The sequence below is a fragment of the Silene latifolia genome, chromosome Y (genome assembly GCF_048544455.1).
Source record: "Silene latifolia isolate original U9 population chromosome Y, ASM4854445v1, whole genome shotgun sequence".
NCBI classification, from domain to species: domain Eukaryota; kingdom Viridiplantae; phylum Streptophyta; class Magnoliopsida; order Caryophyllales; family Caryophyllaceae; genus Silene; species Silene latifolia.
In genome coordinates, this window is record NC_133538.1 from 448,214,580 (window position 1) to 448,230,111 (window position 15,532).

A 15,532-nucleotide genomic window follows, 5' to 3' on the forward strand; every position below is an offset into this window, starting at 1 on the left:
AATACACGTAAACCAGCATACAATCTAACATTGACCCCACCAAATTCCTCTCCCAAGCCCAAAACTATTACCAATTCCGAACAATTGAACCATATGTGCATTCATTCCGCCCTACTACTAATAAATCACCAGGAGTATTAAAACATGCGGTACATAAGCACTACTTAAACACCTTGAAACCATAGAAAACATAACACGTAATCGAAACCTTTTGACTCATCAGACATACAACACGAATTAGTCAATTTGTTTGATATAAATTCTGAAACATATTTCCCAATAAAAGTAACAACATATGATCCATGACAACCACAACATTACTTCCATATCACACATGTGTTTGACATTTTAGCAACCACATCATTCAATCGTGTCCAGCAACTTAGTATAACTCCTTTTCAGCAAAACAAAAGATATCGCATAATTAGCCTAAACATGTACATATACCATCATATGACTTGTAAAACATGATCTATGGCAAAAGATTAGCAAGGTGAACAAGTTCTCTGGTTTGCACGGTTTGAACAAATAGGCAACTCGCGGCTCAATTAAACGTAACTATAACGACTATCATTTAAACATACACATAACATGTGGATCATCAAAGGGTTATCCTATCATAATTGTCAACATAGTTATCATAAACAATATTCGTTAGATTATAATTGTTAGCATCGACTCGGAAATATAGGTATGTCAAATGTCGTGCTACAATTGCAAGGATCACTTTAGCGTTTTATGACTATATAATAACGAACATATTCAATAAGGAATAATGACACTGTTTATTATCATGTTATAGGTTTTAGGTTCAACTGAAATAATTTAATGCAATGAAAGCAATAAGTATAACTATAGGCACACAGACTCACATAAAGGACCTTAGAACTCAGATGACATCCTACATGTGGGAACATTTAGACATAATCATTACTACCATTCATGTGTAAATATTTAACATAATTATTGTAAATATTCATGCGAGTACATTAGGACGTTTAACGCCACCAATTTTACCAAGATATGATAATATAGTTTTATATTTATGTATACCCGACCACTATACAAATATGATGAACACAGCAGAGATATTACAACATGCCACAAAATATGCAAACAACTGGACTCGTACAACATATTTCACCCTCGATTAAGAATCAAATTAAGCTATTCAATTTTACTCATACTATCATGCCAACAATGTTATCAATTAAGTTTTAATTTTATCACTTGTTAAGATACATAACTACTGAACATGCATGCGACTATCTTCATATAAAAACATTATAATTTCACATTACTCAGGCTCATGAATTAATAAAACAACTGTATGAAAACTTAACATAGAACGCACATTTTACAGGTCATGATTCACGTTGTAACTTTCAAAAATCACGAATAAATAGCCGTTCAACGAAAACTTGAGTTATATTACTTTTCTTAACATACAGAGAGTTAATAATTCGTGATAAAAATAATGAAGTCCAAAGTTCAAGAATTCAATTTTTAAAGAATTTTACAACTCAGTTGGTCCAAACAAGTATGTGGCAGCAATTGGTCCGAAATTTGGGTCAGTTTGCAAAACTTACCATTTAATATAGAGACATCAAACATTTTCGTGGCTTATCAATTTGAAAACGTATGCGAACCTTCTAGTCAATGGAGTTAGAATTATGCAAAAATCATTTATACAAATTAAATGAGGATTTTTACAAAATCGTTGGTCAAAACATCACTGCACAAGAACTTCCTGACCACAGCCCACTAAAATATTTATTACTCCTAATCCGTATATCCTATAAACATGAAACCAACGCCAAATGAACACTAACTCACGACGCTATCTCTCATAAAATTTTCATCCATAGGAAATTAACAGAAAAGAAATGACAGCAAGATCAACTAGAGAGTAAAATCAAACAAACGTGTTTCAGCACTAGGTCATTCTTTACTATGTTACAAGCTCTTATGAACCCACTATGTACACTAACCCATCCCAACTTAAATCTCACACTTTGCACTTACGTAAACGTCTATCCCATAGAATCCCTTCGCATCTCGACCTACTCCTTACATCTAAATCACGATTGCTATGACTAGAAACAAGCAAGTCAATAGTGTTTCTAATTACTATCACAATACTATACTAGCATGGCTTCGGGATCACATAACCGTATATCACTAGACATAATAGCACTATCAACACGTCATTCACATCCATCCAGATAAATATTATCAATTCGCAATTATTTTCACGCTCACGATTACCACAATCCAACACTTCATTGATTATCAATCTGAACACGAAAATTTATTTCTCATTTCCACAACATCATATGATCACGTCATCATTCATACAAAATACTTACCGTAACGTTGTCCTGTAAAATGGTTAGAATATATGGGTCTCGAGGTAAACATCAACTCGATTATATCCAAGGTTTTCCTTCTAACTGCCCCATTCACTCAATTTTCTCTCGGGTTACCTGGTTCAAAACTGAGAGGGCAAAAGAGCACGTATTAAGGGCGCCTTCTTAACCGCACTGTGAGCTCATAGCAGTTTATTCCCAGGGGTTCATTTTATTTAGACACATCCTACGTTCATTGGGTTCATTGGTTTAGGCCTGAGGATCGTTCTCTCTGATACCACTTTGTAACACCCCGGTTTATGAAGGAGCCTTTAGCAAGACATTCCCTAATAAACCGAACTGTTACCATCTCGGTTTCCCGAGGTAGTGAATAACAAATTAAACTCCAAGGCAAATTTTACGATTATCTTTAACTTAACTTTTACAACCTCATTTACATCAAATTACAAGAACTAACATAAATAAAAGTGAAGGTCTTCTAGATGAAGATCTAGCTACTAAGTCGTCTGATCCAGTGTCTCACGCCCATCCGGCTCCCGTTCTATCTCTTAACCTGTCAAGTCTGCTCGCCAATATTTGGGTCATCACAGGTGTTCACGAATACACAGGGTCAACCACGAGGTTGAGTAGGGAAAACAATGAAACAACAAAAATATGATATGCATGCTCCTCCGTCACCTCCATCTCCACCTCAACTCATATATCATAACTCATATCTCATAACTCATATCTCATAACTCATAACCCGGACAACCCAGCCATACCGATCCCCGGTAGACTATATATATCGACCGTAGCCGATCTGCCAGCTCGAATGAGGACACCAGGGCAAGTCCCGCAAACCCGCCTGGGCCTTATCACAACCTCATCATCACCACACCATATCACCTCAACATCCTCCATCTCCAATGCATATGAATGCTCAACAGTAAACAATGCAATACAAATGTATAACAATGAATGAAATCATGCCAGCTACCAAATGTCGTGATAACACACTCAACACGAACAATTCAGTCCACCAAATCATAGCGTAATCAACAACCACGAATCAAGTCACGTTCACAACTTGGTCATATGAAACACAAACAAGTCAACACAATTCAATAACACGACAAGAAGTCAAGTGTATTTCTCTACCTCAATACCGCAATCAAATAGTCGGGTGTCCAGTAATATTCCACAACAATGCTCCCTCTGAAAGATAATTAAATGATAAACAATCACTTAACTATTCCCGTTCCCAAAATAGAAGTTACTAAAAATAGAATCTCTTAAAATGGAAACTTTCCCTTTATAGTAACTTTTCTCTTTAACAAACCCGACTCAAAATCCGTCTCTAATTATTTTAAAAGACTCGGGAATTTAAATTAAATAAATTATTTAAGAGACTCGAGAATTAAATTAACTACAAAATACGATAATTTAAACAATAAAGAAACGAATCAAAGCCGACTAAATACACGCCCAAACCCACGACTTCCAACCCGTTTCCCGAACTCCCACGCGCCCCCTTCCACCGTGACAGCCGCCAGGTCAGACACCGGGTCTGACCTGAGCACCCCCCAACACCCTCACCGGGTTCGACTCCCGCCGGTGAGTCAGACCGTGGCCACGAACTTCCCCCTGGTTCACTCCACCTCCCATGGTTGCCACCACAGCAGCCCACAACACAACCCCACAGTCGTCGCTGTTGTCAACAACACTCCACCCTATCACCACCACTCTGCTCACCATCTAGCCACGCACACAGTCGCCGTGGCGCCGCCGTTTCGACCTCCCCCGAGTCCACGGTGGCGCCACCCCAAGCCTAGCATCTCAACTCGCCTGAAAACATAAATAAACTCGTTTGCTACCCCCCCATGTCGATGCCGCCCATCTCTGCCACCACCACCACCTAAAGCCCACCTGACCACCACCAATAGGGGCGACTCAGACCACCCAACACTATTACCCCGACACCAACCACCCTTACTACCCCCCTGCGACACACCGAGACAACAACCACACCCTGACAACCAACAAAAGAGAAAAGGGATGGTGACTGCTTACCTAAACCGCCAAGAAAACCACCACCAGGGCCGGCTCACCACGTCGACAACCACCCTAAGCTCTTCCCTGCTGCGCCGTCAATGCCCACGATCTCTCCCTCTCCCTCGAATTGCGTGAAGGCTGATGTTTGATGTTGAAGAAAAGAGGTAGGCGGGTGAGGGAGTAGGGTTTGTAATGTTAGGGTAGAATTAGGTTAAATTTTAGGTTAGATGGTAAATGGGTCATGGGTAAACGTGATTGGGTAAGTGGATAAATATTATGGGTCCGCGTGGTTGGTAAAAGAATTAGTTACGTCATCTCATACAGTTAAACCCGTCTTGACAAGCTTACGAATAACTCGATCCTACGATATCAATACGACCAGACAAATACTCGACTCAATAAACAATATAAAATACGGGGTATTACACTTTATGATGTTTAATCATCTGATAGCACTATTGTTGAGGACACTTACTCCAACAATCTCCCATTTCTCCAAGACAAGTGTGCGTCACCAATTCTCTTGTCCTATTACAATCTCCCACTCAATGCAAAGGTGTCTTACAGGTCGTACTTGCATTTGATCATATCTTGAGTGGTTTCCTCGATCTGGAGAGTAACTGTCTAACCAGAATTTTCTACCGTAGATACCTTCGGAGCGTGGCCACGCATTTTCAGTTCACTTCTCCTCGAGTGGCCATGAGATTTTCAACAACCCTGACAAGGGGGTGGACAATTCCTATTGCACTATTCCCTTCGTATAGCCACAGTTCTTCATGACCCAAAAGATACCAATTTGACTTCAGTTACGACAGTCATAGAGCATAAATTAAAGCCAATCAGAACTGTGCCAACTTGGGTGAACAGTCTTTAGTCAAAGAATCGACTCAAAAGAATACTATAGTAGCTCTTGCCACGACCAGGCTTTATGAATTTCCAGAACTCTATAAGCGGTCACTGCCCGACAGAGTGTCTCATACAGTATGTCTATGTGATCGACTAGTCATTCCATAAGACCCTATGGCACTTGAACTTGCCATCAATCGCATAACACTCTAGTCACTTCGAGACGTCACCTCCTATAAGTAACCAGGGGTGCATACTATGTTAATTTAGTTCACTTTAATGGGGTTCAATATTGTCTCAACAACCCATTTGGATATAACAGAGTAATGGCCGAGTTTAAAGAAACTCGAACGATAAATGCGATTATCATATATGAATAGTCAATACCTTATTACTACTTCATATCTTATAATCTATAGTGTACATTTTACACTAATTAAATTGCAATAAAAGCTTGGTAAGTGGATATACCATTTATCCATACATTCCAACTTTATGAATTGCTATTTCTTTCTATTCAATGTTATTTCTAATAACATGAATTTATCTAAGTATATGTCTAGTCTTCTTACTAGACTTGGGCTCTTGTACTTGGAAGATGCTCCCACTATTATCATATAACTTGTGATAAAGTTTTTGGTAGAGGGATCTACTCTCACTCCCTATGTTGATTATCTCATCACAATGTACTTAGATTCTGTTTGTAGAACTTGCAATGGTTCAAACTAAAAAAAAATTCTAGTCACTCACTCCTAAGTCAATAAAATCATCCTAGGATTTCGATAAATCCTTATGGGTTTGGAAACTAAAGTTTGGGTAACCCTTCAACACACAACTTCATATATCATCCAAACATAAGAACGAGTCCTCATGTAACACCCGCTAAATTTCAAGTTTGATTTTAGTAATAATTTTCGAGTCGATTTGTAAATTTAAATATTTCTCGAATATTCAATATTTCAAACCTATTTATAAACTTCGGCCTCGAAGGCCTATTCTTGGTCCAAAATTTATTTAGTCCCCCTGAGGACTCTTTATTATTTAAACTTCCGCCGAAAATGTTTGTTCATGTTGAAAGTGCAATTTTAATATATCTGGTCGAAAATTTATATCAATCATCTCCGAGGCAAATTTCTACGTACATAATTTTATTTCAACCTCGAGATGATATAAATTCGTATTTACAATTTAAATACTTATTTATTTTTTCTACTGCCGTTTTAACGACTAAACAAACTAATAGTCGTGTTTTAATTATGTAGACCATTATGTCATTTTACGATTTATACAAATTGACCTTTGCCCGTTTTGTGTTTCACGTTGGAATTTGGTCCCCTTATGCTACTGCACACTTTATATATGTTATAATCAATTTTTGTTTTAACAACTCCTACTTAAGCTCTACTTTGACCGTGTTTTGGAAAGGAATATATAATCTTTTGTTAACAATTTAAGTGATACTAGGAAAGGGTTTCACTATTATATATATCCACTTTTTAGCTTTCATACGTCAGTTTTACAAACACAAAAATAGCATAGAATAAACTCTCTTCCCCCCTCTCAAAACCGTGTAGCTTTACACAGTGCACCGAGCCATATTTCGTCCCCGTTTCCGTCATTCATTCTCTACTCTTGTTCGTTCTTCGCTTGCATCGCAAGGGTAAAAATCGTCATCGATCTCCTTTTCTTTCCCATTTACGTGATATGTGGATATTAATTCCATGTGTGTTTGATTATTTTTTGTAGGCTATCAAGAGGATCCCGACGCTGATGAATATTTAGTAGATTCGGATCTTGACAATTAAGGTAACTACGACGTTACTCGGTATTACGCGATATTTATGTTGTAGTTTCATGTACTAGGAATTTTTATGATGTTTATGAAATTATTTTCTGGTTTGCTACATAAACTTTTGTTGTTGAAAAACTATAATCGCATGCTAAGTTGCTAACTATGAATCAAAATTTGGTAAAACGTCTTATGCGTATAAAACAATGGATGCTTCTGAATATTTTCATCTCCATTTGAAGTAAATAGAATTTGGCCGAGACATATTAATCATGTATGCATGTCATACTGTTTCTGTTTTTCTATTTCATCGCCGGTTTTATACGAATTGTAAACTGGCATAAAAACTCGTCTATTTGGTTGAGGCCGCTTGCTTTAAATGTAAGTTACAACACTAAGAATTTATGGTTTTTATAGTAAACTTATATTTAGAATGAAAAATAAAAAAAAATATGATTTTCCGGAGATTTTAATGGGCCAAGTTGGTGACGGATTTGAATTATTCGATTTACGTGATAAAATGACCCTTTTCGACTTATATATTAATTTTGCTAAATTTCACTTTGTAAAATACATTATTTGAGTTAAAAATGATTCTGGACTGTTTTGGAAATTTTCGGAATTTAGTTATGCCTTTAAATTATTTTTTTAACGGTTTTATCGTATTTGCGACGAAACGGGTCTATTAATTGTTTTCGTTGCGAAATAAATACTAAAAAGTTGCCTAAGTCATGTTTTTGGAAAATAAGCATTTATGGACTGTCAATAGTTGGTTTTAATTTAGATTGATGGAATTAAACCTTTCATTTCGAATTTTTGAGTGATTTGAAGCTTTAGCGAAACCGATTGTAAAATCTGCAAAAATCTGACAGTCTGTTTGTAAAATTCATTTTGTGTGATTAAATTGCTCAAACCCGAAAATTTAAAAAAGAGACTCATGTTTATTTTAAGTCAATAATATCTCTATAAAATTTCATAATTTTCCAATTTACAGTTTGTTCAGAGTAAATTATTGTGAACAGCTCGCCTGGAATCTGCAAATCTGTCTTATGCTCAAAGATTATTTTGTAATACTTATTTCCCTTATGATCCAGTGGCTAAACTTTTTCCTACATAAACTTTGGAATGTCTAGTTATGTTTAGAATTTTATTTTACCTTAAAATGTTTTCTTAAAGTCGTTTTATGAACTGAAACTTTCTGGATATCGTTTTCTGTCAGTTTTTAGAAATGGATTTTTAGATCCCTGATAGTTTCGTCCTTTGAAGTTGGTTTTAAAATGAAAGTTGTAGCCAAGAGCTACATGAAACCATGAGAGTTGGCTTTGCATCATTTTAATTTTTTTTATATTTAATTATGAATTTTATAGCACTGCTGTCCAATTTTAAAAATCTGTTTTTAAGAGTTTATCTCATTAAGGCCCAATAATATATATCTTACTAAGTACATTAAATTTTTTAGCTTATTCTAAGCTTTAGTACAGTAGCTTCAATTACTTTTTAACCTTGAAATAATTTTACTTTGAAAAGTAAAGGTTAAGCTTTCTATTTTGAAGAAATAAAAGTGTAGTTCACTTACGAACTTTTGAAGTAATGTATTTCAAATAAGATACAATCTTTGGGATATTTTTTTAAGTTTGGAATAATTAAAGTAAGGGCAAAGAATAATGAAATAAGGCATACGAGTTCTTATACAGTTATATGATTGGGTACCCTTGTGGGAGGTACAGATTGTCGTAGAGTCATGTACATGTACTTAGACTGGGACTACGCACTACGTGGTAAGACAAGTGATGTTATAGTTTGTTGTCTAGTGACTGGACTTGGAGTTGGTCACCTTTGCATGACACTAGGTTCCCGAAACTAGTGTAAGATGCTGCGGTGTCAAGGAGTATGGCTAAAGTTCAATATCTAGCCTGAACTATATTATTTCCATTCTGTCATTTGAAGAATTTTGCTTTTAAGCATGCAGCATGTTTGTTAAACGTGATTTTGGTTACCATACTTCTTACATACATCTTAAATGTTTCAATCTAATTTTGATATATTATCTGCTTCTGTAATATTTATATCATATGATATGGCTAGGAGAATGTCGAGTTACTCCCCACTGATTGTGGCTGTTATGTTTATAACATGACAGGTATTTGGTTTGGCCGGGATTTTCTGTTTGAGCTAGCGAGTAGTTTTCAGATCCTACTCTATTTTTCTGCTTTCTTTTATGGTTTTAGTTTGAACACTTTGAAGAATTTTATTTTCGCCCTCTTTATAAAAGTGGCAATTTGTTAGACTTGACCATTTGTTTTTATTTTATCCTTGAGAATTTTATACATTCTCAATTTATGAAAGTTTGAACTTTTATCTTTGTGTATTTAATCCCATTCGACAGTGTTTCCGCCACTGTTTTGCACTAGATTTTATAAGGGATTACACATCAAGTTTCCCAAGAATTTTAATGGATGTTCTTTAAGGCTTTCAAATGACTTATTATGCTCCAAGCATATGATTCATCACGGTATGTGCATATAATGGCATACATGATCATTCTAATGGCGGAAACGTTAGTAATCCTTTCATGTGATCAACAACCTATTAGGTTCAGTGAATGACTATGACTCTATCATAGTAATTATACTTTCATCAATATGAATAACCTACTCAACCTTGTTGATATTGAATAGATCAAGGATCTTATCCTAACAAGTTAAAATACTCATATGAATTGTTAGAGCAATTGATCATACCAGTAAGATGATTAATATACTAATTTTAAACTAATTGATCTTGATGATTAAAGATCTTATTGTTTTATTAAAATGTTTAATGTTAATAACAATTGGTATCATCAAGTTAACAATTGGCTTTATCTCATATGAATTGTTAGGTTCATATACCTATTGTAAGGTTCATATACCTATTATTAGACATTTCTAATAGTGATTTAATCAACATATTAAATTTGTCATAGTGGATCTAGTGCATGCATAACAAAATAAAAGAATAAGGAAGGAAAAACAATGTTCTTTACATTGTTGTATGGCACGAAATGGGCACAAGTAAGGTCTCCTACCTTCACTTGTTCTTGAGCTATGATAAGTATTAGGATGATCTTCCAAGACTCTATATTAGGAGCCCTCCTTTTGATTGCACCTAAGATTTGACCCAAAATTACTACTAATATTAACTAGACATTAGGTAGTAATATTCCCTTAATATAACTAATATTACTACACTAGTAATATTTTCTAAACATTAGTAAAATGAGTATATATGAGTTTAGAGGATTTGCATGTGTGATATTTTGAGAGAAAGGTAGAGTAAAAATGAGAACAACAATTAGTCTCCTCTTCTTTTCTACATGTGCCGTCCAAATGCCCCTTATGTAGAGCATTTTGGTTTTCTTATTTTGTCTTATGCAATATTCTTTATGTGTAGGTAGTAGGCTAACATGAATAAAGCATGTCATAAGATGTTGGAGCATCTTTCCAACAACAAAATGACAAAAGCAAAAACTCAAGCATGCTCACCATTTTGAACGGTCCACTTGAGTATATATTGGTCCATTTTTGTCTTATAATATTTGTCCCACAAATTCTTAATAGTCTTATGTTTAATTATCTTACATAATAAAGTATTAATTTAATCACATAACAATTATGTGACAAATTAATTAACATATACTCACTAAACTTATTGAGTAATATTTTACCATTATATCAACATATAATGGGTCCCATAGTAGCTAGTTATTTAAATTTACAACCTCTTGTAAATGTAAATAACTAATTACCTCTACCTCGAAATATTTATAAAACCTGAACATAATTTAGTAAATTAATATATTAATCCACTAAATCGAATCTTATTTAATCACATTACAATAAGATACAAAATCCAAATCATATAAATAAGGGATTCGAAAACAATTAATTAATTATTTATTTGGGTCTCATCCTTTAGGTGTGACCTTAAGGGATCAACTGATCACCACCGTCAACACGACAGTAACGTCAACCTATAGTTAGCCAATTATTATTGATTAATATTGATCAGTTGACTTATACTTGAATCATCCCTTATGTAATCTTAATTAGAGATTTATACATGTGATCGCACTGTTGTTAAGGACACATACTCCAACAATCTCCCACTTGTCCGAGACAAGTGTGCGTCACCAATTCTCTTGTCCTATTACAATCTCCCACACAATGCAAAGTGTCTAGCAGGTCGTACTTGAATTTGATCATATCTTGAGTGGTTTTCTCGATCTGGAGAGTCACTGTCTGACCGGAATTATCTACCGTAGATACCATCCGAGCGTGGCCACGCATTTTCAGTTCACTACTCCTCGAGTGACCCTGAGATTTCAAACAACCCTGAAAATGGGGTGGACAATTTCTATCACACTATTCTCTTCGTATAGACACAGTTCATCATAACCCAAAATATACTCATTTGACTTCAGCTACGACAGTCGTAGAGTATAAATCAAAGTCAATCAGAAACTTGTGCCAACTTGGGCGAATGGTCTCTAGTCAAAAGAATGGACTCATAAGAATACTGTAGTAGCTCTTGCCACGACCAGGCTTTATGAATTTCCAGAACTCTATAAGCGGTCACAGCCTGACACAGAGTCCCATACAGTCTGCCTATGTGATCGACTAGTCATCTCTTACGACTCTATGGCACTTGAATTTGCCATCAATCGCATCACACCCTAGTCACTTTGAGACGTCACCTCCTATAAGTAACCAGGGGCACATACTATGTCAATCCAGTTCACTTCAATGGGGTTAAATATTATCTCAACAACCCATTTGGATATAACAAAGTAATAAAATAGTTTTTAAATAAAACTCAAACGATAAATGCGATTATCATATATCAGTAATCAATACAATATTATAACTACACAACTTTTAATCTAAAGCGTATAAAATCCATGAAACTTCATGGTGATTTCATCAAGCTTGCAAAAATAATTTTGGTTGGAAAGTACATCATCCATTCCAACTTCGAAAAACATTATTTTTCTTCTATCGATTTAATCTCGAATGAAATTTTTTAAGTACATATCTAGTCTTGTAACTAGACTTTGGCTTCTTTAACTTGAAAGATACTCCTACTGTTATCACATAACATGTGATGGGATCTTTGGTGGAAATACCTACTAATAGTTCCTTTATAAACCACCTTATCCTTATCACAATGTACTCAGACTCCGTTCGTAGAATTTCAATGACTGACTCTTTAAGGTCTCTCTAGCTATTTGCACTTTTGATAATTATCAACAAGTCCAGCCTGAGATCTCAAATCATCTCAATTAGTTTGGAAACTTAAGTTTGTGTATTCTTCAATACATAATTAAACATCTCTTCCAAACACAAGAATGAACCCTTAGTCCTCCTAGAGAACTCAAGGGTGTCCTTGACGGCTATCTGATGATCCTTTCTTGAATTGACTTGTTATTTACTTGTCATGCACCAGGCATACAAGTCATCAAGTTGTGTGCACATATTTTGGCATACACGATTAATCCAATGGCGGAAACATTAGGATTCAACTTCATGCGCCCATCAACTCTCAGGTTCAGTGGGTGATTTTACTACTTGCTCTAAGTAATCCCACTTTCATCAATATGAAAAACCTTCTTGATATGTTGATGTTTAAGATATGAAAGATCTTATTATCATAAGGCTCTCGACTCTATGCCAATATTCTCTCAAATTTAACACATAGATTCGAAAATCTAGAATACATCACACCTTTTCCTAGTCTCCCAATCACTCTTTCACAGAGGAGAGCATTGGTACATTATTCTCAATGAGTAATATGTTATCAACATATAAGACATGGGAAAAATAATTCTGGCTCCAACTTAACTTCATGCATAAACATGATTCTTTCAACAAAGTGAATGAAACCATTCTCAATTATCACATGAACGAAAAGTATGATTATTACAAACCTTTAATGCTTGCTTAAGACCATTCTAGGATTGCTTAAGTAAGCTTTGCATAATATGTTAGGATTCTTAGATCTTTATCTAAGGTTTTGTGTTCCGCCCACATCCTTCTCTAAATTCATATTTTAGAAAAGTGAATTTTTAATATCATTTGCCATTATTCATCAAAATGAAATGTGGCAATTCCTAACATGATTTATCCCGATTAACATCTTCATGTCTATCTATGCTTTTAGGTACTCTAAAGCTCTATTTACTTTAAAGAGACCATCGCCTTAATGTAAATCTACTCTAGAGTATAATTTTTTTTTGGATTGTAATGTTATGGCTTTTATGCAACAAAGTCGATTTGGGACTACTCGCAATTGATCATTCAATAGGTCATAATTCCATTACTTTCGAAAAGTAACATATTAACAATAAGACATGTGTACTTTACTCCCACTCTATCTCAATAGATTATAGTTCCATTACTTTCAAAAAGTAACACATTAATTATAAGACATGTTTGTGATGATCTACTCCCACTCTATCTCTTAGAAATACTTCTATCTTTTTAAGAGATAGCTTTGTGAGCTACAAACATATATGGTGAAGTAATACAATTTCGTCTAGACTGACGTGTTAGCTCATAAATAGACCAGCTCAATTGTGGCAGTTTGATTCATGTAATATGCGAGTCTGATCCATGTCATTTGTTAAATAGACTTGCTATTTTAGGTATCTTCAGGTTGACCTTTCGTTTAAAATAATGTGTCCGTTTTGGATTACAAATCCCCAAAATCGAGTTCAACAATTCAACCCGACTCATATTAGTTTGATCTTATAGGTAGTGACACAAGGTCATAATCCATAAGTGAGAATCAAATTCATTACTTAGATATTCGCCACCACGATCGGATCGTAATGCTTTAATTTTCTTGTTCAATTGGTTCTCTACTTCCTTTTCAAATTCTTTAAATTTCTCAAAAGCTTAACTTTTACATTTGATTAAGTAAACATAGCCATATCTACTAAATCGTCGGTAAAAGTGACGAAGTAGTCATAATTTCCCCTAGCGGTGATACTCATTGGACCACATACATCGGTATGTATTAGTCCCAATAAATCACTTGATCGTGTCCCTTTACCACTAAAGGGAGCACGAATCATTTTGCCAATGAGACAAGATTCGCATATTCCATATGATTGAAAATCAAATGGCCCAATAATTCCAGTTGACACTAGCCTTTTGATGCGTTTCTCGTTTACGTGACCTATTCGACAATGCCAAATGTTTGATTTATTTGGATCACTTGTTTTGAGTCATTTGGATTGTATTTTATAAATATCTTTGCTCGAGTTTAAAGTTTCCAGAACATAAATGCCATTAATTAAAGTGCCTTGGCCTATGGCCAAGTTATTCTTAGAAATTTCACAACAATTATTCTTAATAGTAAAAGAAAATCCTTCCATGTCTAACATGGCAACGGAAACGATGTTCTTCGATAAAGAAGGTACAAAATAACAATTATGTAAGTACAACACAAAGCCATTAGCTAAAACAAGTTCATAAGTACCTCTTGAAGTGGCGGCTACCCTAGCTCCATTTCCTAGTCGGAGATCTACATCACCCTTGTTTAGCTTTTACAGAATTCTAAGCCCCTGTAAATGATTACAAAGGTGAGAACCACAACCGGTATCCAATACCCACGTTGAGGTGGAAGTATAATTTCTATCAATAACAAAGATTTCGGAAGAAATATTACCAAGTGGAGCGTCAAGTCCAACATTGATATCTCCCAAATACTTGGGGCAATTTCGCTTTCAATGGCCCATGACATTACAATAATGACATTCATCGTAGGATTGAGCACCCTTCTTGGTTTTGGTTGAGGTAGTCTCATTATCCACTTCCAATCCATTATCGGGTTTGGGTTTCTTACCCTTCTTTTCCTTTCCTTTAATAATACCATTACTCCTTTCAGTTGCAAGGACATTCTTACTAGAACTCCCACTCAATATAATATTTCTCCTTGCTTCTACAAACAAGGATGCCATGGAATTTTTGAGATTATCCTCACAAGATTCTCTTACCAAAGAGGTGGGCAAGAATATGGGAGTGGGAGGTTTGGAAGTAGTAAGGTAGCAAAGATTCCCATCCTCATCAATGCCAAAGCGTAGTTCTCTAATCGTATCATTGTCATACAAGGAGCATTTTTCATTAAATTATTGGAGCCACGAATTAATGGTGATCGGTGTAAGGGTATTAGATGAATCCATTGCGGAAAAATAACTACAAAAACGGAGATCATGAAAACAATTAACATTTATCGTTATAATACTTGCAAATACAAGTATATCATTTATATAGTGACCTCTACCCAACTATAATAAATGATTCCGAGATCCAAAATTCATATTAACTTGGATGTGAGCCAACGGGCCCTCTACAGATTTATTAATATAACTTGGTAGGTTAACCCTCTTAACCGCTTCTACATTTAGAACACTCGGTCGATGATTTTACATTAATTTTATCTTTAGCCCGAA